General features: G+C 33.1%; 1 pseudogene across 2 annotated transcripts in view; it reads left to right on the plus strand.

Moving 5' to 3' along the window:
- The first annotated feature begins 393 nt into the window (after positions 1-393).
- The window catches only part of LOC146993052 (ATP-dependent RNA helicase DDX19A pseudogene), a 51,732-nt pseudogene continuing 25,704 nt past the window's right edge, over positions 394-26,421 (plus strand). The window contains exons 1-3 of one of the 2 annotated variants that reach the window (XR_015038750.1): positions 394-1,504; positions 11,015-11,173; positions 11,556-14,582. The product of XR_015038750.1 is annotated as an ATP-dependent RNA helicase DDX19A pseudogene, transcript variant X1 (transcript). Of the gene's footprint in view, positions 1,505-11,014; positions 11,174-11,555; positions 14,583-26,421 lie in introns of those variants that run through there. The other variant, XR_015038751.1, reaches the window with a different exon arrangement.

The raw sequence follows: 26,421 nt of genomic DNA on the forward strand, positions 1-26,421 counted from the left end.
AAAAACCAAAGTCAACTAAACAAGATGGTTCCAAATTGAAATAGATACTATTTCTCCACTGGGAACCATTTTCTACATTTAGTTAGTAGGTAACTTGTATATTCATGAGTTTTTGGACATAGAATTGAATACCATTTAATGAAAGGCATAATAATCAGATTTATTTTTATTTATTTATTATTTTTTTTTAAGTGCAGCAATAGAGTTATCACTTTAAAGTAATGTGACATAAGCAAAATAACTGCTTTTTATGATCTTTATACATTTTAATTATTTGGGACACATGCATTATATTTGTTATGATTTCAGTTTTTCTAAGTATGTCTTTGTCTTTGCATATGTTAGAATTTACAGAAATCTATATTTTGACATTTACATTTTCGATAGGCTTTATCATGGCAGATGTTGATGATTGGAGTCTTTCTGCTGATATACAAGAGAAAGGAATTTCAAAATTAATTGACAATTTAAATTTGGACGATCCTATTCCACCACCTGTGCCACCTCCAATACCTCCTCCAAAGATTCCTGATGAAGCATCAAAAGACTATGATGAAAAAGATGATGAACCTGAATTAAATCCTGCTGAGATATCTGTGATGAAAAAACTTGTAAGATCTCATTTAATTGAAGTTTCTCATGATATAGATATCCAGAGAAATCCTAATTCATCTTTCTATTCTGTGAAATATTTTCAAGAATTGAATCTGCGACCTGAACTTCTTAAAGGTGTGTGTGGTATGGAATTTAATTCACCCTCAAAAATACAAGAGACTGCTCTTCCTACTCTTATTGCAGATCCTCCACAAAATATGATTGCTCAGTCTCAGAGTGGTACGCTTAAAACTGCTGCTTTTCTTTTGGCAAGTTTGAGCAGAGTGGACACAAATTTGAAGTATCCTCACGTGCTTATTTTGTCCCCAACATATGAGTTAGCCATGCAGACAGGAAAAGTGACAAAACAAATGGCAAAATTTTGTCCTAACATTGAATTTTGTTTTGCTGTTAGAGGTGAGGTTTTGCAAAGAGGAGAAAAAATTACTGCTCATTTTATGATTGGAACTCCTGGTAAAGTTTATGATTGGGCAATGCGCTATAAGTTTTTTGATCTCAGGAAAATAAAAGTATTTGTTTTAGATGAAGCAGATGTTATGATGATCTCGACTCAAGGATATCAAGACCAGTCTATTCGCATTCATAAGCAGCTACTGAAAGACTGTCAGATGCTGCTGTTCTCAGCTACTTGTTCTGAAGAAGTCATGGAATTTGCAGAAGTGATTGTTTCTGATCCTATTATAATTAAACTGAAAAGGGAAGAAGACAGTTTGGATAATATAGATCAGTATTACATAGTATGCAGAGATAAAGAAATTTCAAGCTTTGTGTAACATATATATGGTACTGTGTCAATAGGAAAGGCTATTATATTTTGCCATACGAGGAAGACTGCATCTTGGTTAGTTGAATAGCCATTTTCAATAGATTTAGAGAAGGAAAAGAAAAAGTAAGTAACAATTCTTGCTAAGATGCTCTATAATTATAAAAGTAAAATTTATTTATGAAAGCAGTTTTTGCTTTTCAAAGAATAAAAATATTAATTTACCTTTAATCAAACATGGTATTAATATTCGCATCATTCAAATGAGTAATTTTCTAAATTTTTGAAATTTCTGAATTTAAAGAAAAAGAGAAATGAATTATTGATATATATGATGTTTAATTATTCTGTGTATGGTTAGTCATTTCTTGCATTTTTGTCATTATATTTCCCAATAAAAATACTTGCAAGTTATTGCAATAGAAATTTTTTAAAGTTAATTTTAATCACAAAATATAAATGGACAAAAATATATGATAACTTGATTCAATATTGTAATTTATGTAGTTAAGACCACCCAGTAATGTCCAAAGTAAATGCCTGGCAGCATGAATGGCAGATGCTGTGGAAGTGACTCAGATATTGAATGTTTGATAAAGTGTCTGGAGTGATGTATTCTCCAGATATCTTTGGCAGTGTGAAAATTGCTCACATTTTGTGCAACATGACATTTGGTGTTTTTTTAGAGAATCCGGTTATTGAACTTGTAGTAATCTCAAACGTTTTTCACCCTTAGTGTGAGGACTTACCTGGAAGTAGTGTTCTTGCAGTGAGACTATTTGAAAGCAATTCTGATAATATGACATGCTGTATTCAAAGCCAGAGCCAATGCAGCTATACCAGTAGCATTTTAGGAGACATGGGATGGCAAAAATCATATCTTCGATTGTGGCTGTGTTATCTTATGGAAAGATTACATATATTAATTGTCAACTTGCATGAATGTACTTGATTGTCAAGGATGGACACCAAATTAGTTGAAAGTGCCATTTAGAGCTACTGTTAACGAAGAACACAGAAAATATATAAATCAAATATATTAAAAACAGTTTGTTCAGTTGCGGGCTGCCTCTATCCGAGGCTGGGTGCATTATGAATAAAGACAAAAAATTCTTAATAAGCCATTCTTTATTTTCATCACAACATTCTCACTCTTCCGAGATCAGCTTTCCTTCTGTCTACAAGCAAAACATTCGAAAAACTCAGCACGCAGGCTGACTTCACAAACAGCAGCGCCTCACGCCATTTATTACTTCAGTTTATTTCACAACATCCTTCCCCCCTTTGAGACTCAGGTCGAGTCTCAAGCTCATAACAAACATTATTTAAAAGATCAAGTTTTTTTTGACCTTTCACAAGTTGTCCAGAGGAGGAATATTGTTGCATCACCATTTTATCAGCTGCAATTCCCCTTTTTAACATACATCCAGCACTAGAATTAGATTCCTCTGCATCCAGTTTCTTATCTGGAATTATGTTTCTATCATTGGCCTGTATCTCCAGAGGAAAGATGCATTGTATTTGTCGTACAACTGTTCCATGCCGGGTCTTAAGTTTAACCGTACAAATCTTTCCATCACGTTCAGGGATCAATTCCGTAATTCGGGCTAAGGACCAAAATAAACGTTTTCTGTTATCATCCTCCATCAGTACTATTTCTCCTACTACGGGTTCCCGAGATCATTTTTCATTATGCTTTTGAACCAGTTGACTAAGGTGTTCTTTTCTAAATCGTTGTCTCAGATCATTTAACAATTTAGTTCTGTACTTTAATCTCTTATTAAGACTTGATGAATTTAATTCATGAAGCTCTTCAACATTGGAATTTCTGTTCTCGATAAGAAACATGGCGGGTTTCAGAGGGACTAATTCCTGCAGATCCCTCTCAAAATTGGGACAGAAAGCCAGGTTGGAAGTATACTTGCGAGAATGTACAGGTTCCGGTAATCATATAGTATGTGATCTACTTCTTTTAGTTAGTTAGTTAGTTATTTCTTAGACTAAAGCACTCTTCTTAAATTTGAGCATGCAATAAAATAAAGGTGAGAAGACAGCAAATTTTAGGATCACCCTCTAAAAATAAATAGCTAAGTGATTAGATCACATATTACATGATTACCCAGGTGCTGGCCTATCTTCAACCTGGCTCTGTTGATACAAACATATTCATGATGTAAAAACTTCACAAAATATGATTATTTAGTCTGTCTTGTTTAAAAACCAAAGTCTAGATCGTAGCTAAACAAGATGGTTCCAAATTGAAATAGATACTGTTTCTCCACTGGGAACCTCCACTGGGTTATTTATTTCTTAGACTAAAACAGCTTTAACCTTAGGAATAAAACCACAAATCTTTCTCAGAAAGTGCTTCAAAACTACCTTCAAACATTCCTTATCATTGGCTTCCGCTATCAATTATGCAGCGAATAATTTTCTCACGACCTTGACACTGAACTGGAACGCACAGCGTTTGCAAAAATACAGTTTAACTTTCGCCACAGTTTGAAAGAGAACTCTCTTTTGAAACATGTATCTAATTGTTATTTTTTAGCTTTTGATTACACATTACATCAAAATGATTACAACTTTTGCAAATAGAACAACTTAACTTACCTTTCAAAGGACAAAACTTACTAATGTGACTCGCTCTTTTCAGACAAGAGAAACAAGCACCTTTTTTCAATAACAATTGTTGTTTTTCAGCTAAAGTCTTTTTTTTTTTTTTTTTTTTTTTTTTTTTTTTTGCAGAGTAAAATTTTTCTCTAAAATGTTTCTTTTCACAAAAATTACAGTTCGGAACACTCCTACCTGAATTCTCAAGACTTACTAGAGGTGATGCTGTTACGGGTTCATTTTGCGTTACCTGTTCGTGGTTAAAGTCTTTCTTCTGATGGTTCTGTTGGGAAGCGAAACCAGTTCTTGCAAGTAGAACCTTCTCTTCCCCCTTAACTTCCTGTTTTAAGAAATTCATTAAATGTTGCAAGGATCGAGTCCCTTTAGTTTCATTGTAATCCTGATTTCTGCTTCTTTTCCATGCCATCAGTACTTCTGGTAAGCAACTTTCCACTAAGGGGGTAAAAAAATCCCCATATTTTTCTTGGGTTCTCCCCAAACTTTCCAACGCTCGCAATTTTCCTTCTAGTTCATCATACAGGGATGGTAGATCAGTTTTTGCTTTTCCGGTTACAGCGTTTTTCATCACTAGGCTTAACAAGTCTCTCACATAGATTTGCACAAGTAAATCTTCGCGTCCAAAGCGCTCTCTTAGTTGTTTGATGGATGTTAGGATAATTAGCTGCCGTTGCCAAAAGCTAAGGACTAGACGTTTTGCCTTTGATTTTGGTTCCATGGCTTGCAACAGATACTGCATTTGATCTTCATCAGCGATACTTTTGTCGTCGTGGTTTTTCTGGAACTGACTCCAAAAAGTCAGGTAATCTTTAGCTTCACCACTGAATTCCTTAAGCTCAATTTTAGGCAATTTAAATTTCCTAGATTCAGAGTTACTTGGAAAAGAGGGGCCTTGTATTTCAGCATCTATTTGACGCAGGCAACTCAGCACGCACTCACTCAGCACGCAGGCTGACGTCACGAACAGCAGTGCCTCGCGCCAGTTTTTACTTTAGTTCATTTCACAACACTATGGCTCACACAAATTCAGTTGAAAATCTGGGGAGTTGCATTGAAAGATCTATGCATGGCTAGTCTTCATGTGATTTCATTTAAGACCAAAATGTCTGATAAATCTGCCACGGATTTGAGATATTTTAGCAGATAAATACAAATAGAAATATGTGTGAATGAAAATATGATATTAGATGCTGGTGTGGTTGTTGAGATTGATGGAAACAAGCTTGTAAAACAGAAATTTCTGAATGATTAAAGAGTGAATGGAGCCTGGGTGTTTGGAGGTAATGAAAGATCATGTGATTTTTGTTCTCCATCTGATCTTATGAAGTTATGAAGAACATAAAGCAGGGTCTATAATTGTCTGACAGTGCTGGAGCGCACGTAATTGTCTTCCAGTCATTCACAGCATGACATTTAAGGACCCTGTTTCTATGGCTCACTCAAATTCAGTTGAGAATCTGGGGAGTTCCATTGAAAGATCTGTGCATGGCTAGGCTTCATGTGATTTCATTTAAGACCAAAATGTCTGATAAATCTGTCACAGATTTGAGATATTTTAGCAGATAAATACAAATAGAAACGCGTGTGAATGAAAATATGATATTAGGTGCTGGTGTGGTTGTTGAAATTGATGGAAACAAGCTTGTAAAGAAAAAATTTCTGAATGATTAAAGAGTGAATGGAGTCTGGGTGTTTGGAGGTAATGAAAGATCATGTGATTTTTGTTCTCCATCTGATGAAGTTATGAAGAAGAACATAAAGCAGAATCTATAATTATCTGACATTGCTGGAGCACACGTAATTGTCTTCCAGTCATTCATTGTGTGACATTTAAGGACCCTGTTTCTATGGCTCACACAAATTCAGTTGAAAATCTGGGGAGTTCCATTGAGAGATCTGTGCATGGCTAGGCTTCATGTGATTTCATTTAAGACCAAAATGTCTGATAAATCTGTCACAGATTTGAGATATTTTAGCAGATAAATACAAATAGAAATGCATGTGAATGAAAATATGATATTAAATGCTGGTGTGGTTGTTGAAATTGATGGAAACAAGCTTGTAAAGGAGAAATTTCTGAGTGATAAAAGAGTGAATGGAGCCTGGGTGTTTGGAGGCAATGAAAGATCATGCGATTTTTGTTTTCCGTCTAATGTTATAAAGAAGAACATAAAGCAGGGTCTATAATTTTCTGACACTACTGGAGAGCACATTATTGTCTTCCAGTGAGTCACAGTGTGACATTTAAGGATTCTGTTTCTATGGCTCACACAAATTCAGTTGAGAATCTGGGGAGTTCCATTGAGAGATCTATGCATGGCTAGGCTTTATGTGATTTCATTTCTTTTAAGACCAAGATGTCTGACAAATATGTCACAGATTTGAGAAATTTTTGCAGGGAAATATATGTAGGAATGCAGGTGAGATATGACATTAGGTGTTGGTGTGATTGTTGAAAGCACAAATTTCCGAATGATGAATGGAGCTTGGGTATTTAGAGACACTGAAAGAGAGAATGACTTCCACACCCTTATTGAAGTTATGATGTGAAATTTAAAGATGGGCCCTATAATTGCCTGTGCTAGAAGGCACATTGTTTTCTTATAGTGTGTCATTTAAGGTGACACTTCTTATAGTGTCTTCTAGGACTCTTACTACTCCGTTGAGAATCTGGAATGCTCCACTGAAACTGGCCACTTGTGATTCAGAATCTTTTGAGATACAAGTCTAGGAGAAATATGTCATGGGTAGGAAGAACTTTCGCAGAGAAGTGTATGTAGAAATGTATATGCATAAAAATAATATGATTATAGAGTTTTTCGCGTAACTGTTGAAATTAGTGGAAGCACAATCGGAAAGTGGAAATTTAATCATGGTAAAAGAGTGAATAGAATCTACGTTTAGAGGCACTGAAAGAAGCTGCAACACGTTTTTCTTCTTTAGAATTTATTGGCATAAACTGAGGGGGATGTTGAGCTAAAACACATTTGATTAACTAGTCTGTTATTTGTACATTTTTCATAAGTATAAATGGCATCTTCCTGTGTCCAAAAACTTAAAATGACAGAATTTCCATTATATTTTTTAAGAAATTGTTTTGTACTTAAAACAAGGTTTTTAATGAAAGAAGCAGCAACATATGTGTATAAAAATGAATTCGATTCTTTTAACATTTTGTAAGGCTGCTTTGCAAATAAATTTTGTAAATATGAATATTCAGAAAGAAATGTAAGGCACTAAATGAATTCCCCCTGAATGCAGTTTCATGAATAATTATATATAGCACTTTTATTATAATTTATTGTCATTAATGTATTCCATATAAAATACATGATTTGAGATTTCCCCCCCCACACACACACGTGTAAAGAAGCATCACCTGACCTAATTATTTAAAGAGATCTTTATAGCGCATAAACATATATAGGACAATTACAACAAATTACAGTACAAAGTCTTTAATCTGGACTCGTCGGGATTTCGGATTAGGGTTTTTTCCGGATTATAGATCATCAATTTAAATCTGGTAAGATGGCATACAGAAATTGTAGAATTAAAAATATGAAACTGTAATTTATGAAATAAAGAGCAATTATGATCTAAAGGGTATCAAAATTTACAAAAAAAGTTTAATATATATTTACTTTATTACACATTTCTTTCAATGCGTGCATGCGTAAAGCATACATTACGCATAGTCAAAATTAGAAAATTGCAACCAGAAAACTATTTGATGTCTATTCATGATATTTATAATGACAAGGAATTTGATTTAAATCAATCAAAGACGAAGTACATAGAGATGAAATACTACATTTAGTAAGAACTTATAAGCCGAATAAAATAAAAACATCTGCCCTGAAGATGAGGATAGTGCTGACAGATCAACTTCCAGTTCATTGCGCGCAGCAACGTTTCCTCCCCGCAGAGCAGCCTGAAATTGATAAACAGATTTCGGAATGGTTAGAGAAAACAAAGGATATGCCTTTATCCATGTTTTGCAGCAATTCCAATTTTTGTTTGATGGACATCGAAACATGCTTTCACTTTGTAGATCCTTTGGCAGCTCCAGAATCGGAAACTCTTTTTGAGATAATCGAAAGTTCAAGCTTACTTTTATAAAATTGCTCTAAAAGTCTGCAAAAAAATAATAAGCTGGATCAATTTGAAGATTAAGGAACAACACAATCTGCAACATTACCTGAAATAGATAATTAGATAATTTTAGCCTAGCTTATACCGTCCGTTATACATTAAACGTGCATGCGTAAATGTATTAAGTGCATTCGTAAATGCATTATGCGTTTACGCATAATGCATTTAGGCATGCACAGGAAGTTTGCAGCTTTGAGTATTAAGATCATTCTGGATTATGGAAAATATCATTTACAGTTGCTCTGTAATGAAGATATTCTCAAAATAAATACTCTTCGGCAATTCATTTATCATCTTCGAAACGTATTTAAGCTAATAATTGAACAGAGTACGTTATATCAGTATTTTCATCCAACTGTAATGCGAAATACTTGCTGTGTTTTACTTTCTGAACAAGTGTCTTTGGTATGAATTTGCCATTTCATGAATTCATCAAATTACTAGATCATTTGATAACGTGTTATTATTAATTTCATTAGCTCCTTTTTCGTTTAATAATGTTAAAACGATATCTTTAGCTGCTGGTAATGTAAGGTTTTCTCCAATAGTGTGAACCTGCCCCAGTCTTAGCCATTCTTAGGCTTACTAGACAACTAAGTTCCAAAGCTAAGTATTTTAGGAATTTTCCAAAGAATGATTTTTTTTAAATTCTTTTCCTATTAACGTTTACAAATCCTCAGCCAGATGGAAAAATCAGCAAGATTGCTTATTTAAATCCATTGAAGGTGGTAGGGCTTGAAGAGTGGCAGGGGCTGAGCCCCCTTGTTAGTAGGGATGTCATTAATGTTACGAATACGATTATTGTTAGTTGATTTTGCTATGAAATATTTATAGTTTCTGAAAGTTAAAATTTTGGAAGCAGCATTTCATTCAGTGGGTATCGGTGGTCAGTCTCATATGTGGCACTTTGTTAATAATGATATGGGCAATAATAATGTTAATAATGATATGTACTTAATTTTTGGGAGGAAGAAAATGTAAATGAATGTAATGCGAAGAAATGAATGAAATGTTAGATTTTGTAATTTATAATCTCTTAAATTTAAAAATACCAAAATAAAAGTATTTGGGTCAATTAAACATTTTTGTAACTGGAAGTATGTATATCTGTGATAAACAGACAAACAGTTGTGCAGGTAAAGGCCAGGGAAGGAATTTTGCTGGATTTGTCTTATCAAAAATGCTGACAGAACATATCAGAAATGCTGAGATACATGACCATTATCTAGGGAATCACATCCAAAATGAACACCTCCATCTGATGGGCAAAGTGGTTCTCAAGAAAATAATTGCAGATGCTCACACTATCAAATATGTCTCCATCATGGTAGATTATACTCCTGATGCAAGCCATCAGGAGCAAATGACTATGATAATATGAATTGCCAATGTTTATGTGACAAAAATTGTGATTTGTAGGCTTTTTGGCAGTAGGTAGTAGCACACGTTCGACAGAAGCATGCTTGAAAAAGCTTGATGAACTAAATTTGCTGCAGAAAATTTCCATGCGGTTCTCACGGGTTAATGTTCGGAGATATGGTGAAATCTTTGACTACTACTATCGACCTTTTTTTGGATTTTTTGCTGTTTGCTGCAACAACTCAGTTATGGTATTTGCTCAAGCGATATGTTAAATTGTTTACAGTGAAGCCAACCTCAGAAACATGCTGCCAATGTCGAAGAGATTCCGTTAAATCTGTGAGGTTTCAGATAGAATTGATTTATGGTGCATTATTAATTGAGGTCTGCGAGAGAAAGGACCCAAAGGTAACAATGAAGGCTGCCAGTTTGGCAAACCAAATTCAACGCTACCCTTTCTGGGTATTGTTAATAATAGGGTACTATCTCTTGGAGAAAGTTAATATTGTGAGCAAAATGTTGTAAAGTAAGGCTATGCAATTTGATTTCACTTTGAATTGTATTCAGAACACAATATACTTCCTGAAATCCTACAAAGAAACAGGTTTCGATTTGGCCCAAGATGCAGCTAAAGAGTTATGACAAGTTTGATTTCTTGCTCAATTTCCGATGCATTACAGGAATGAGCGAAACTGATCTGTGATGTTCTGAGCGTTACCTTAACAGATAAAATTACTGGGTCGGATGTTGATGCTCATGATTCATGTGCTGAATTGGGCAACTTAACAGGTTTAGTGCAACAGAGTACTGCTGCTTTTAAAAATCTGCAGTTCATTAAATTCTTTCCCAAACGTCTCTGTTGCATTGCTTATAGCTTTGACATTTCCAGTAACTGTCGCATCTGCTGAACGAAGCTTTTCAAAGCTCAAGCTGATTATGAGTGACCAGCAAACAAGCATGATGGAAGAGCGATTGAGCAAACAAGCATGACGCAAGAGCGTTAATATCAATTGAGGGACAAAATCTCATGATACTGAGGAATACAGTTGTTTGGTAGGAAGTTCGATATTACCCTTAATGTTACTAACAGAGGCTGTTTGAAGTCTTTAACATGACTTTGCAATATTTTTTACAATTATTCCAAATTTGTCATAGTTTAAAGTGTTGGCTTTCTTTTTCTGTTAACACAATATGTGAAGTTGATGAAAATAATTCATTCACGTCATGTTCGTTTTTGTTCTTTTACTGCTTGTAGTTGAAACGTATTAACTTATTTTTAATGATCAGCAAACAAATGCTTTTAGATAAATGTGAAAACAATTATATTGAGAAAATTATTTCTGTACACTGGTAAATGTACAGAAGTAAAACAAAGTTTATAAATTAGTGGATGAATGTTCATTAGTATTTAATATCTGATACAAAATAACTGATACATGATCAGAAAATTGCATGAGGCAAAATGGCTGAAATTTTTAATTTTTATTTTAGATGCCAAGACAAGAACGAAGTTTGTATGCAGGATGATCACAATGATGCGGAAAAGTTTGCATTCCAAGCTGAGAAGGCCACTCATTGAGCATCAGCATCAACACCTTCTATTCCAATAAAGAAATCTTTCTTCGAGAACTGATTTCAAACTCATTGAATGTAAGTAATTCTGTTGTATATTTAACGTGTTGTAACATGTTAAGATTGAAACTAAATGAGGTACTATACAAAGCCAAGAAATAATGGAGGACCCTTGTGACCATCATTTGATTTCGTTGCAAAATTTTTATTGATTATAGACTGTTTCAGTTTTACCGAGGGCCTCAATAATTTTGTTAGAAATTATTGAGTAATATAGTACATACTGCTGCTAGAGTAATATAGTACATCTTAACTACTAAGTTTATGGCTTAAAATTAGTTCATTTGGTTGACATAAGTAAATATAATGTGATGTAAAAATTAGCATCTGAATTAAAGATATCAATTTTTTATTTAGACTTTCAATTTTTTATTTAGACTTCTTTCTTTGACAAAACCAGGTGTGAATGTCTCACAGATCCTAGCCAACTGGACCTGTAAAGAGTTAAAATCATTCCGAACGAGGAGGATAGAACCTAGGCCATCATTGACACCGGTATTGGTGTAAGCATTGCAGATTTGGTAAACTTGGTGATTTGGTAAACAACATATGTCTTAGTTTTTAATTTTTTAGCAAGGAAAATATTTTCCTATTATAAAATTGCAAGTAATTGTATCCTGAAAAGCGCACTGAACTCTGGTTAATTATTGATTTCCATACACCAAATGATGCAAATTTTTTTATGAACAAAAATGCTGATTGTGAAAATCGACAACCATAATGATAATGATAGTTTTCAAAATATAGAATTTACTCATCATTGGTTTTTATTAACATTGAACATTTGTACATATATTTAGCTACTAATCCATTTTTAATCCTTTTAGGTGCATTCTGATCAAAAATCAAAGATTATAAATACCTGAGTAAATTGGTTCATGAAATGCATGAATAAAATAAAATAATAATGCTTAATTAAGCATGAACAAAAGTAAGAAATTATCACCTGATGGCAATAAATTGGTGAGGCTCAGCTCAGTTTTACTGTTGTTACAGTAAGCACCACAGATGTTAACAAGTATTTTACATGGAAGTTTGGAATTCTTTGCCCCACAGAAGACATTTCTCCACTATCCAGCAGGAATGGTCTAGAATCTGCAATCATTAGCATTATTATTGAGGAAAATTTTGGAAGTTCCTATGAAATCCAGACTGAGGAGAAAATTAATACAGACGATAATTCTGCCATCTAAAAATTAATCTTTTGCTATTTTTACCCAATAAAAGATATTGGTATTGAGGATCCCCTTCCAATTCTATTCCAAATGCTTGTTACATTCATTAATTTATCCTGAATTTTAGAGATTTGTCTGTTTGTCCTGTGTATGATTATGTGATGTTTCAAAGATCTCTTTAAATCAGTAGAACAGACAATTGTCGTTCACATGCAGTGAGGGAGGGAACACAAATCATGAATTTTATGGTATGTATTTAATAAGAATAAAATAAATTGTAAGAATATTGTATTTCATTGTTCATGAAACTGCAGCCACAGTGAATTCGTGCAGTGGCTTTCACTTCTTTTTAAGTATTTAGGTTTACTTCTTTTTGCTAAACAGCCCTAGAAAATGTTAAAAGAAATAAATGATTTATTTTTCAACACATATAATATTGCTTATTTCTGTCACATACTGCGAATTTTTATAAATAATAAAAGAATTTTTTAAGTTGTATAATTTATTAAGATATAACTTAAATGTTTGGGCATTGGAGGCTGCATTTTACGTTTAAGAAGAATGGACAATTAAAGGACTAATTAATTGAATATATTTTAGCTAAAATTGCACTTTAATGTATGCTCTGGCATGAGGTTCAATTTTTCTACCCATTGAAAATTACTTTTCAAGAGTTATATTCTTTCCTTATTCTGTTTTGCAACTCATTTTACATGTTGGGTAAGTGTTTACATGTTGGGCAACTCATTAAGTGCACAGAATATGGAGGAATTTTGCCAATATGTGTGCAGTTCTTCTATATATGCAATTCTATAAATGAGCACATAGAACTTTTATTTGGATATTTAACCTAGAAGAATTTTTTTATTTGAGTTATTGTGCAGTTATTTTTAGGTCTTAGGTCATTAGGAAACTTTTGTATTTTCATATTCTTATTCATATTTGTATGTTCATATATGTTGTATATTCATTTAGGAAACTTTTGTATTTTGTATATCCATAGTGTTTGTTACGAAAATTTTAAGTTTTTTAATTTGGAGGCAGTAAAAGATACCCAAAATATTATGCCTTCACCATTCGGTAGCAAAAGTATCTTTGTTGAATCTGAATGTGTTAAATATTGAGGAATTTGTAGATATTGCATACCATTTAGATACCATTTTGAATTTGTTTTGCTGCAGCATCATACAGGTTCTGGTACATTAGAAAGTTCAAGACCTGGATTGGTCATAACTTCAGGCATTCTAGATTTGAGATTTTTCTCGATATTACATCATCAGTTTAAATCTGATAAGATGACATGTAGGAATTATAAAACTGAAAATATGATATAGTGATTTATGAAATAATCAAAAATTTGTGACCTTAAGATGATGAATAATATTGTTACAAAATGTGCAAGCGCGGTAAGATGGCTTGTCCGCAAAGCAGTTTCAGGGTTGCCACATTTGGTGAGAAATCGCCCAATTTGGCGATATACCATGGACGGATGGAGAACTTTCTGGAACGAATTCTTACCAGTTTAGCCCAGAATGTTCCCGAACACAAGCCAAAAACTATAAAACCTGCTGGTCCGCAGTCAGTTAGTGTGTGCTTTATCGAGAGGGCGAGTGTGTGTGCCTCGTCTAGAGTGCGAGTTAGTATCGAATTGGTGTCTCGTCTAGCGAGTCAATCCCTGTGGATTCGATTGAGTTGACAGCCGAGCAGCGAGTGCCAAGTGGGTCATCAAGTGCACTGAAGGAGTCTGTTAGTGTATCAGGGTTAGTGCATCATCGAGAGAGCATGTTAGCTCCGGAAACGACTGAACCGAAGAGTCGGGAGCTGTGCTCGTGTGTTCTCGAGTGCATCGTGAGTTGTAGTGTGGAGAGCCTTGAGAGTACGTGGAGCTGTGCAACACTGTGCCTGATAACCTGAAGGCTGTGTCGCTGGCTGATCGTTTTTATAGTAGTTCATCGACGACTGTAAAACGTGTTTTGGAGCTGTCCTGACATTGGCAAATAAAGTGTGTTTCAATACTTCATCAAGTGTCTCCATTATTCACTCCAAATCCTCACGAACCCCGTACGAACATGAAGGAAGAAAATAATGCAACAACTGGTGTCGGGGAAGAATAAAAAAAAGTAACAATAGGACCTTAAGAGCACAAAAAGACGCATTATTAAATTAAAATTTTTATGTGTGTTTTGCATAAAAATACAAAACATGCATAACAAAATAAAATTAAAAAAAAAAAAAAAAAAAACATAATGAAAGGAAATATATTAAAAAAAATCTGAAAGCTTTCTGATTTTACATTATGCCCCAAAAGTCATTTTTTAAATGTTTTCTGTGTTACCTTTACTTAATTGCCACGTACGGCAATGGATTTCATTCCAAATAAAGCTAATATTTTGTATAGAAGAATGCGATATACTTAGTAGGGGGGAAAAATGAATAATGGTTATTCTGGGAAGTTTCATAATAGCAAAATGAATGGGCATCATGTTAGAATGTCCATGATTAAATATGCCTGGTTTGGAGAGAGTGCAGTTGGTAATACATGGGTACAAAAGCCATCGATTGTTTAATTTGTTTTGATGTAAATTACTTTGAAAATTTTGTCACAGACTGGATGACATTTTCCAAAGAGTTATGTGTAGGAATGTGTGTGTGATGATGAAAAACAGCATGATTGGAGGTTGTAATGGGATTTTTAAGACTGACGAAAGCAAGTTTAAAAAGCTAAAATTTAACCATAACAAGATATAAACCGTAAATGACTGACAATTTAAAAAAAAAATATTTTTTGAGGTTCTGGAAAGAATTGAAGAAAACTGTTTTTCAAGTTATACAGAAAAATATAAGGCAAGGTCCTGTAAATGTCTCAGATTCTTACAAGGAAAGAAGACATTCTTCATTGTCTGTGTCACATGTAAGGTGTGATAATGTGATATGTAAGGTTCTGTTCTTAGGGTTCACACAAAATTCACGGAAGGCTTGTGGATCTTCATTAAAGTTTTTTTTGCATAGAACTGGGCAGGCATGATTTAATTTCATATTGAAGCTTTGCCGATATGTGACACAGATGCAAGAGATTTAGGAGAGAAGTGAAAATAGAAATATATGTGAGTGAAAATAATGTGATTGAGGGTGCTGTTTTGATTGTTGAAATTCATGAAAGGAAGTTTGAAAACGGTGGAAATTTCATAGTGATAAGAGTGAATGGATGTTTGTTGGCACTTAAAAGGGAGGGTGATTTTTTCCTCTCTTCTTTAAAGTTATGAAGAAGAACATAAGGCAGGTTCCTGTAATTGTCTGGCATATCTAGAAGGCATGTAATTGTCTTTCAGTCAGTCAGATCGTGCATGGAACTTACCTCGTGTGATTTTATTTGTTTTGAGGCAAAAGCATCGCAAAATATATCACACAGTGGAGAAGTTTTAGCAGAGAAGTACGAGTCATAATGTGTGTAAATCAAAGTATGATTTTAGGTACAGGTGTGATTGTTGAAATTCATGAAAGCAAGTATGAAAAGTGGAAATTTCAGTGTGATAAATGAGTGAATGGAGCCTGGGTGTTTCTTGGCACTAAAAGGGAGTGTGATGTTCCCCCCTTCTTTGAATTTATGAACAGGAACATAAAGCAGGTTACTATAATTGTCTGATATTGCTGAAAAGCATGTAATTGTCTTTCAGTCAGTCATAGTGTGGCATTTAAAGACCCTATTTCTGGGGCTCACATAAAGTTGGTTGAGAAGTTGTGGAGTTCCATTGAAAGAGCTCAGCAAAGATCTGGACATTTGTGATGTAATTTCTTTTGAGATGTCTTGGTGATGTGTGTCATGGATTGGAAGAGCTTTTGTGGAAAAGTATGTGTATGAGAATATGATTGGAGCTTCTGGTGTGATTGCTGAAACTGATAAAAGCAAAATTGGAATGTGGGAATTTGATCATGATAAAAGAATGAATAATGTTTGGAGGCATTGTGAGAAATTCTGGCTGTGTTTTTCTTTTTTGAGTTTTATTAAATGCAAATGGCATTTTTTAGTGTCCAAAAACTTACGTTGCTTCGTTTCCATTATATTTTGAATAAATTGCTCAACTTTAAAATATTTTTCTTATTAATAACAATAAGCAGAATGTGAAAGAAATAAGGTGTGTTATACAGTTGACTCCCGATTATACACACTTGCTGTACACAGTTTTTTTTTTTTTTTTTTAACAAGCTTAAAGCAAAGAAAATGAAAATGTTCAGAAAACTGAGTGAAAAGTTAAATTTGCTAACATCGTGCTTATTTATGGCAAAAATATCTCCGGCATTCTTGGAAACTTCACCTCTGATGAGTCAATGATTTCTGACTCACCCTTTCAGTGCCTGCTCGACCGCCCTCTCTCGTCTTAATCTTACTGACACGTCTACTTCCTCCCACTCGCCATTGTTAGTTTAAGCCTGATAGTGTTTGAGAACCTGTCGGAGTTAATTTCTTATCTTTTATTGTGTTCAGTGCTTGTGCTTTTTGGTTTTGCGTTTTTTGCTACCGATTTAAAATGTCAGGAAAAGGAAAGAAGGTTGTGTTGAGAATTGCGCCAAAACTATAATTAATTACCAAAGTCGCAAACGGCGCAACAAGGCAAGAGATGGAATTGGATTACGGAATCGTAGAAACAGCAGTACGTGACATTCTAAAGCAAAAAGACAATCTGGTGAACTTTGCATCAATGTTGGACAGTGCTTCCGCAATGAAAACGTGAAAAACTATGAAGAGTTGTGCCTTTGATGAGCTAGACACGGCATTGACATAGTGTTTAGCTCATGTTTGAAAAGAGGGTACTCCTGTAAATGGTCCTATCATTGCAGGAGAGGCAAAAACTTTTTTGAGTGTTTAGGCCTGAAAGGATATTTTGATGCGTCTTCTGGCTGGTTGACTCGTTTTAAGCAGCGACCTGGAATTCGAGAAATTGGACTTCATGGGATGTAAACATGCCCATGGCAACTCTTGCTGATATGATGAAAATAGTTCCAAGTGGTGAGAACTTTGATGCTGAAAACATTAATGAGTGGTTGGAGTGTGAAGTCAACGAACCTGGCTTCGAATGCTTGGCAGATGACGAAATTGTGAAGAAAGCAAGGAGAGAGACCGATAATGAAGGACAGTGAAGTGAAGGCGAAGAAGAGCCCACTGTGCAGATGCGGAAGAATCACGAAGCGGCTTTGCAACAAGTCGATGGACTGCTGAGCTATTTGGAAGAACAAGATGACGCAAAGTTGGCTGAGAAACTTATGCTACGAAAAATGCAATCTCGGATCAAGAGAAAATGCTTCCAAAGCAAGAAGCAAACACAAATGACTGATTTCTTCAAAAAGATTACAGTTATGCTTTTGCATTTACAGTTATGCTTTTGTTATGCTTTACAGTTATGCTTTTGTTATGCTTTACAGTTATGCTTTTGTAATTGCATAATACATTACAGTATTAAAACAGTACATATGTATTAAATTTTCTGTGTATCCTTGACGCCTCTCGTAAGTATACAAAGCACTTTTGTATTTTCATTAACAAAATGCATTTTAGGTTGGTTTAGAGTGATATACTAAAATATTAAGCGTTAGTTAAACATTTCCTGCTGTTTATTTTACGTTTTATTGTACATAAAACGATTTTTCAAAGTTGGAATGACCGTTTGCTCTTTTGCTATACCCGTTTATCTTTTTGCGGATTATCCGCCATTTTTGTTATCCGTGGCGTCCACGCCACCCAATTCCGCAGATAATCGGGAGTGTACTGTATGTGTAAAAAATGAATCATTTATATCTTTTAACATTTTGAAGGGCTTTTTAGCCAAAAAAAAAAAAGTAAATATAAATATGCAACTGCATGAATTCACTGTGACTGCAGTTTCATGACTCATGAAATACAATATTCTTATTAGAAGGCATTTTATTATAATAAATACATGTCATAAAATTCATGATTTGTGTTTTTCCCCCCTTCCCTGCATGTGAACGAGAATTATCTGGTCTAGTTATTTAAAGAGTTCTTTGAAACTTTGTACATAATCATACACAGGACAAACAGGCTGATCTCTAAAATTCAGGATAAATCAATGAATGTATTACCAGCATTTGGAGTAGAATTAAGGGGAGAAAATCCTCAGTATTACATCCTTTATTGGGTAAAAATGGGAAAGCTAAATTTTTAGAGGGCAGAACTATTGTCTGTATTAATTTTCTCCTCAGTCTGGATTTCACATTAACTTTCAAAATTTTTCTCAGAACTAATGACGCAGCTCCCAGTCCATTCCTGTTGAATAGTGGAGAAACTTCTTCTGTGGGCTTCTTTTCATCCAAGGATTCCCAATTTTCATGTAAAACACCTGTTAGCATGTGTGGTGCTTACTGTAACAATAGTAAAATTGAGCTGATCTTCACCAATATACTGCCATCTGTGATAATTTCTTACTTTTGTTCGTGCTTAATGAAGCATTATTATTTTATTCATGCATTTTGTGAACCAGTTTACTCAGGTATTTATAATCTTTGATTTTTGATAAAAATGCACCTAAAAGGATTAATACAAGATTAAAAATGGATAAGTGGCTAAATATATGTACAAGTATTCAAAGTTAATAAAAATATGAATGATGATTAAATTCTATATTTTAAAAATTATTGTTGAGTTATCACTAAGGATACAATTTCTTGCACTTTTATACAGAGGAAGTTGTGAGTAGGGTAGGAAAGCATTAATTTATGAAGGAGTTAGAAAATGAGGAATATAAAATGAATAATGAATGTACACAGCGCAAATGTGGGTAAACTTCTTTGAAGTACATTATATTGGAGCAAAACAAATTAAAGTGTGAATATTAACACATTAAACAGTGCTTGAATCTTCATATAAAAGTCTATAAATAGCTACTGTAGAATGAGACTATTCAGATCAAATGAAATTTAATATGTATAATAAGAAAAAAAAATCAGTTAAGTTGAAATAAAAGGGAAAATCATTCTTAAACCCTCTAAAAGTGGGGAATGAAATTTGTAAAACTCAAATTGAAAAGTAATAAATGGAAAGTAATGCAAGTTAATGGAAAGTAATGCCAATGAAAAGCAATTTCCATTAACATCAGCAGTACAACTGGAACTTGGAACTAGTTGTATGCTGCCATGCAACTATTATAAAATACCTCTTACAAGCTCTTTCGAGGGTCACCGAAGGCCATGACAAAATTGATAGTTCGCTAACAGAATTTCCCAGGAAAGATCACAGAAATAAGGTAGGAAGCGAGGACACGTTATCCATCAACGTCCACAACACAAAAGCCATCCGCTACATAGAAAACAACGGTGAGAACTGGAAGCAGGTCGCACATGTGGCTCCATCTGCTGATCGGAAAGGAGAAGATAATTATGGGGCAGAAGGGGCCAGAACAATGCATTTATGTTCAGCTGATGAATCAGAAGCATTATAGTGGCGAATCAGGAAGGTTGAAGTCACACGAATTTTGTCAGCAGGTCCATGCTATGAGAAAATTAATTTCGCATTGCGAGTTCATCATTAGATGTGGGAATTAAAGCAAATATGTGGAAATATATTAGTAATTAATTTATCTAACTTAACGAGCTGCATAAGGTCTTCAGGTGGAGAGGTAAAGTGTGATATTCTTTGGGAAGGAAATCCCATCAGTCATGAAGTTCGTAATTTCTTGATCCAGAGGGTTGTTAGCTGGAAAAACGGTTGGCTTGAACTGATTTTCGAGAGAGTTGGCAAAAAGCTCTGTAATTAAATCGTGCAACGTAGTTACAAAAGGAACTGTCATCTAAGTTAAGCTGATGGACTTCACATTGCCACGGTTGGAATCTGTGCTCGCTGATAAGAGACTTAATTATTAGATTTTCAGTTTCCGCATAAGGATCCCAGGTGCGATTGAAGCTTTTATGCAGGTGATTCCGTTGATCAAATTTTATGGTGGTGGTAGAGTTATACACAAAAAGTATGAGGATTTTTAGTGAGACGATAAATTAAAAAAATTATGAAAATTTTTAGCGAATTTCGAAGTTGGTATCATACTTTGAACTGAGTTTAGTGATATTAGGAAGTGATGTGCAGGCAAGGAGGCTTAGAATCCCAGATCTTAGAACAGTGTCTGAAAATCTATGTATTGAATGTACCAATTCCGTTTTTCATAGAGTGATGAGAAAGAGGAGCAGTGTAATGATCACAGTAAAACTGTGCTTAGCTACATCATTATTTTGCAAAAATGTGTGCTACCATTATGGACTTTGTTTTTATATTTTATTTATTTCTTTTATGCTTTCTGTGAAATTTTTATGAAATGAGACTTCTCAGATTTAATATTACAATAATTAGAACCTGATATGAGTAACTTTAATGTCCTTTAAGTTATTTTCATCTAAGCTGGGAACTAGAAACATACACTAAAGTAAAATAGCTTATTCACTAAAGCAAACATAACAGTTAATTTTATTTCTTTATTCGTGATGTTATACATAGAAAGTCAGCTATTGATTTAAAGAAGTGAATTATGAGTTTCCCTTAAAAGAATTTTCACTGCTGAAACTGCAGCTGAGAAATAAATTGTTTAATTTCTAACTTAATCTGGACCTCGCCATTGTTACTGAGATTTTACAGGTAGTTTTTTTTTTTTCTCCATTTTGTACTAAAATTGGAGGAAATTATATATGTCTCAAAGAAGAATTTCAAAGTAAAGAAAAACGAAGTTAAAGAATGGGAGGGGCATTCTAAAATACGATTTGGAAAAATAAAAATGATAATATAAAATTAAATTCAGTAGGTAGGCAAGCATAGAATAAAAAAACATGTAAATTTTATTATTATCCTCAGTATTGTAACATGAATGGCATTTCACATCAAGAACAAAATATTTTAACACTAGCATATGTGTTTGTCACAGCTCTGTTATTATATGATATATGCAAACAGTTAGAACTGGATTAACCATTTAGCAAAATAAGCATGTTTTTAGGGCAACAAGGAAATGGTCATTAGGAACAAAAAGGTCGTTAGAAACTCGAGGAAAGGATGTACCACCAAAAACTTTTATGCCAGTTTTACTGTGGAATGAACCAAGACCAAGAAAGAAGAAATGGGGGGGGGAAGGGACAGAAGTAAATGTATATGAGGCTTAGTCTTAATCTGGCTCTACATATTTTATATATACTGTATGTATATATAAAATAATAATAATCTTCATAATATGCACATGGAAATGTATAAATTTTAAAATTTAGTTTAATTAAATATTTTTATTTTATAAGGCAAATGGATAAATGTAAGAGAAAAAAAAATTGAAAATTATTTTGAGTTTTCTTTCTCTGTGTGACAAGTGAAATATCTAAAAGAAGTTACTTCATCCCCATACCAAGCATTTTAGGCCACTTTCTGTGGTACATGTTTGCATGATTTCTGAATTTTGCAGAATTACCTAGTTGTTGTAAAGAAAATAAACAAATCATTAAAAAAACAATGCAATGAATGCAGTAATGTATGAATGGCAACATGTCTTATGACCAGAGCTGGCACTAGTAGGAATTTATTCATTCAGTGCCTAAATATATTATGCAAATCAGATCATATTCACATTACATACCTATGAGGTGAAAAAGCTAATCCCCTTCCAGTCCTACTATTATTTTTTGTAATAAAATATTATGATTGTGTAACCAGTTTTTCATAAAAAAATATTTTATATCAGATTCACATGCTTCACTAAACCACCTAAAAGACTGGGACAAAATTATTGTCATTCAAAAAACAGACCAAATTATGTTTAAACTTCCCCCCCCCCCTATTCATCAGAACTAATACTAAGTTCTGGTTTCTTTGCAACAGAATGCTTTTAATTTTGTGTAGGAAATCTTTGCCTTCTCCAAAATCTTTCTTTTAAAACACTGACAAAATTTATAAAAAAATACCTTTCTGTCAAATTTTTCAAGTCTGGTTTAAGTAATTTATTATGCATGTAAAATTGCATTCTTATATATATTTTTAATATCATAAAAACTAATATAATAATAATATAGTAATAATATGCAAGACTGTCTGAGTTCTACTCCAATAAAGTATTTATCTGAGAATTTATTACAAATTTTATGAGAATTAAATTACAAATTTTATGAAGGTTGATGATATATTTTTATTTCAAACTGTTTATTTCACTTTATTAAACATGAAGTTGAACAAAAATTTCATATTATTCATGACATTATTAAACTACCTTCTCTATGGTCTTGCTGACCTCAGAGTATTGAGCTAATACTTTAATTTGAAAGCCTCTTATACTATTCACTCACTTATAAATGTAATCCTTTTATCCTTAATTAATTTAAATTTTAAATGTTAGCATGTTCTTTGTGTAAAGCTTAAACTGTAATTATATAATTTATACATTTTAGGCATTTTAAATTTGTGTGTGCATTAAAACAGTTGTCAAAGCACACTATTATAATTTTTGATACTATGTTTAAATACAATTCATCATAGAAAACTTTTTTAAAGAAAAGTTTATTGTATTAAGGCTATTGAAAATTTATACAATAATGTTTTAGTAAAAATATTTTCCTTTATGCATATAATTTCTAAGTGAATATTTTTGTTTTAAAAAATCTTCATGTTTAAAAAATTATTAAATAGATGCAAAGTAGTTCATGAAGTCAGTTTTTAGGCTATTAGAGGAAGAAAATTTGCGTAGCACAATATATAGAAATGTGTAAACCTTTTCTGGGGAAATTTTAATCAATTTAATAATATCAATGTTTGTTGAAAAAAAAAAAATGTCATTTTATTATGAGGAGGGAAATAATAAAATTGTATGCTTTAATTTGTGCATTTTCTTATTTTTATGTGCAGCATGTACTAATTCTGTAAAATATAAAAACATGACTGCACTTAGTTGAAACATGACTGTTTAAGGAAATCTGTTGTTTTATAAAAAATTTGTGAATATACGAGATTTTATTGTTTAAAATAATTAGCGAAATTATTGTATTATGAAGATGCATAAATACAATTTTTGATTGAAATTTTAACATGCATTTGTATTATATTTATATAAAAAAATAAATTTACTTTTTATTGAGATAGTTATGTCCATCTTTATTTTTTGTGTGTCTCTTACAACTAAAAATATTTTATCAGAAATGCTAACTTTCCTAAAAGTTCTATTTTATTAGAACTGAGTATTTTTTTAAATTGTTTTTTTTATTTATATATTGGTGAGCCAAACTACATTTGCATGCAAAAATATTTTGTTTTATGTATTTTAATACATCTTCCTCATTTTATTTAACATTTGTAATTAAGAATAAATTATACACAGTTCTTGGCTATGTTGAACCATTCTGGCATAAACTGTTATAACTTTCATCTATGTTAGGTTATATTTCTGTGTATTTGTTTGACACGTTAACTCTGTATATTGTGTTTCATTCTGTAGTTTCATCTTCTGTTATATTTTGAGGATAAAATCTAAGCATTTTGCTTTTAAATGATTCTCTGTGCACTTGAACTGTTATTCATATTTTCACAATAGCGACCTATCACAATAATGAATAAATTTTCTACCATTTGTGTTTACAGTTTATGAACTACTGCTTCTCCAGTAGGTGGGGGGGGGCACTGAATAGGGCACACTGCTCATGGCCTCGCATATATGCATTAGACACTCATCAGCTGAGCTGTAATACACAAGTTTGGACCGCAAGGAGGAAAAAAAAAAACTTTTAAGCTCAGCCAGAAATGAGAGATATTACTGGTGCATTAAAATTAAGTCACTAATTCTTGTCTCTGACTTTTTTTCTGATGTTAGAAATCATCAACCTCACAGGACTGCCAGCTCCAGCAGTTTACTAATTATGACTTCAACATCGTTTTTAAAACTGGATGAGAGTTATTGAGTGCCAACACTGTGTGATATGATTTTAAAGCTTCTCTTTCCAAAAGAGATCTTTTGGACCTTAAAAATGAACTTCTTAACCACGAGCTTTCAACATTTTATGAACTCCTTTTATTGCCTAGAGGAGATGGATTGATTGGATACAGCATCCCACCTCCCGTGGAAAAGAAATGTTGTCTGCTTCCCGTAATGTGCCTGCGACCTCAAGTCATGTGGAAAGAAATCTGTTTTCGTCAAAAATAATATTGATGCCGCCATTCCTCTGCAGTGTTACCTTTATATGTTCCCAAAGAAGGTGAGACTCTACAAAATCGTAAATGTTTAGGAGAATGTTCCTGAATGTTCGATGACTGGCACAGCAGAGAACGGGCTGTCCGTGAAAAAAAAAAAAAATTGATGCAAAAAAGTATGTCACAAGACGTATTTTTAAGATTTTAAAATTGATTCTTTTTGACAATTATTGTGTTCAAAAGAACAACTTCCACTTAAGGTTGTCGTATGTGGCTTAATCAGTGGATGAAAACTCTGACTCCACCAGAAGCAAAATACAGATCGGGGAAGCAAACAACCAGCAGCTGTTTCAGGTGTCAGCACTTTGGGCATATGCAAACTGGATGCCCTAAACATTCTGGATGTCTTTACTGTTTATCATATACTTGCAAGTTCCCAGGAGATGCAGAATACCTGCATAAAACGTAACTCAGACAAAATTGGTGACTTTTACAAAATGTCCTTTCCATCACAGCCATAGGCAGGAAAATTCCAGCTTCAACTGAAAGCCTAGAGTTTTGGACTTTTATCCAAACGACTCCCGAAGATCGAGCCAAACTTTGTCAAACAATTTAAAAACAGGGAATTTGACCAAAATTTTGGTTTAAAGGATCTCCACTATTTAGGACTTTCTGTGCAAAATTTTAGAGACTGTAAAATTGTGTTCACTTGGCAAATTGTTTCGAGAAAAAACTGTAAAGGTGTCGACAATTTCCATAATAATGATTCTCCTGGACAGTTCCTGTAACATGGAAGAATTGCCTATCTGTATTAATTTTTCATACCCCCCCAACACAGGTAGCAAATCAGGTACTTTTCACTCTCAGACTCCATAAGGAACACTTTGAATGTCTGCGAAGTATCACTGTAGCTGTGATTTGCCTAAGTTTGTAAGTTCACTGTGTGTGTTTTCGTAGCAGTACCTTTCTAAGTTTACTACCTGAAAGGCAAGGACACTTATTATGAAAGACAACACTTATTTGTTATTTAACTCAGGACTTGCAGTCTGCATTGTGCAAATGTTTGTTACCTTGCTCCTGCTCACAGAAATACTTAGAATGTATTTTTAACATTGCTTAAGCAGGAAAAACTGTATTTTGAGATCCCATAGTATTTAAGTGGGAGAAACTGTATGTATTTCGAGCTTCTGTAGTATTAATACTTGATACAAGTACATGATGGCAATGAGTATTTGCATTTATTATCTTTTTCTATTGTGTTAAATAACTGATGCTTGTGACAAATTCATCACTCCCCAGTGATCTGTAGTATTTAAACATGTACAGAAAATTTGTGTAAATGAATTAAAAAAAGAAATGTGAATATATGAATATGTTAAACAAGGCAAATAATTTTGTGTATTTAATAAATAAATAATTAATTTTTTAAAATTAATTTATCTTGTATAATTTTCAATTTAAATATTGAAATTAATTTTTATTAACTTTTTCTGCTGTTGATAAACATTTAATGCTCTGAACATTCATATTTAAAATAACTTTCTATTTAACATTTTAAAAATTTATATTATATGAAATTATATATAATTCTTTTATTTTTATAATTATTTTGATTTAGAAAACTAAGAAATCGGGAGATAATGATGAAACTTGTCACAAAGACCCCCCCCCCAAAAAAAATCTCCAAGATATGTGTTGTTTTTGTTATTGATATTTGTTGTTATATCTGATCATGTTTTTCTGCTTGCAAAATTGCAACTTAATTTGGCATTTCTGTGTAAATTAGAAGCACTAAATAACAACATAATGCTTTGTAATTTCAATATTGAGAATTGAATTATTATTCAGAATGAATAATTCCTAAAATTCAATATTTCAGAATTGTGCCATGAAATGTTTAATTTTTTTAATTTGGAAGCATTATTTTACAAATATTTTGAAAAAGG

The sequence above is a fragment of the Stegodyphus dumicola genome, chromosome X1 (genome assembly GCF_044657685.1).
Source record: "Stegodyphus dumicola isolate Sdum_Otavi_A_Nest chromosome X1, ASM4465768v1".
In the NCBI taxonomy this organism is placed as follows: Eukaryota; Metazoa; Arthropoda; class Arachnida; order Araneae; family Eresidae; genus Stegodyphus; species Stegodyphus dumicola.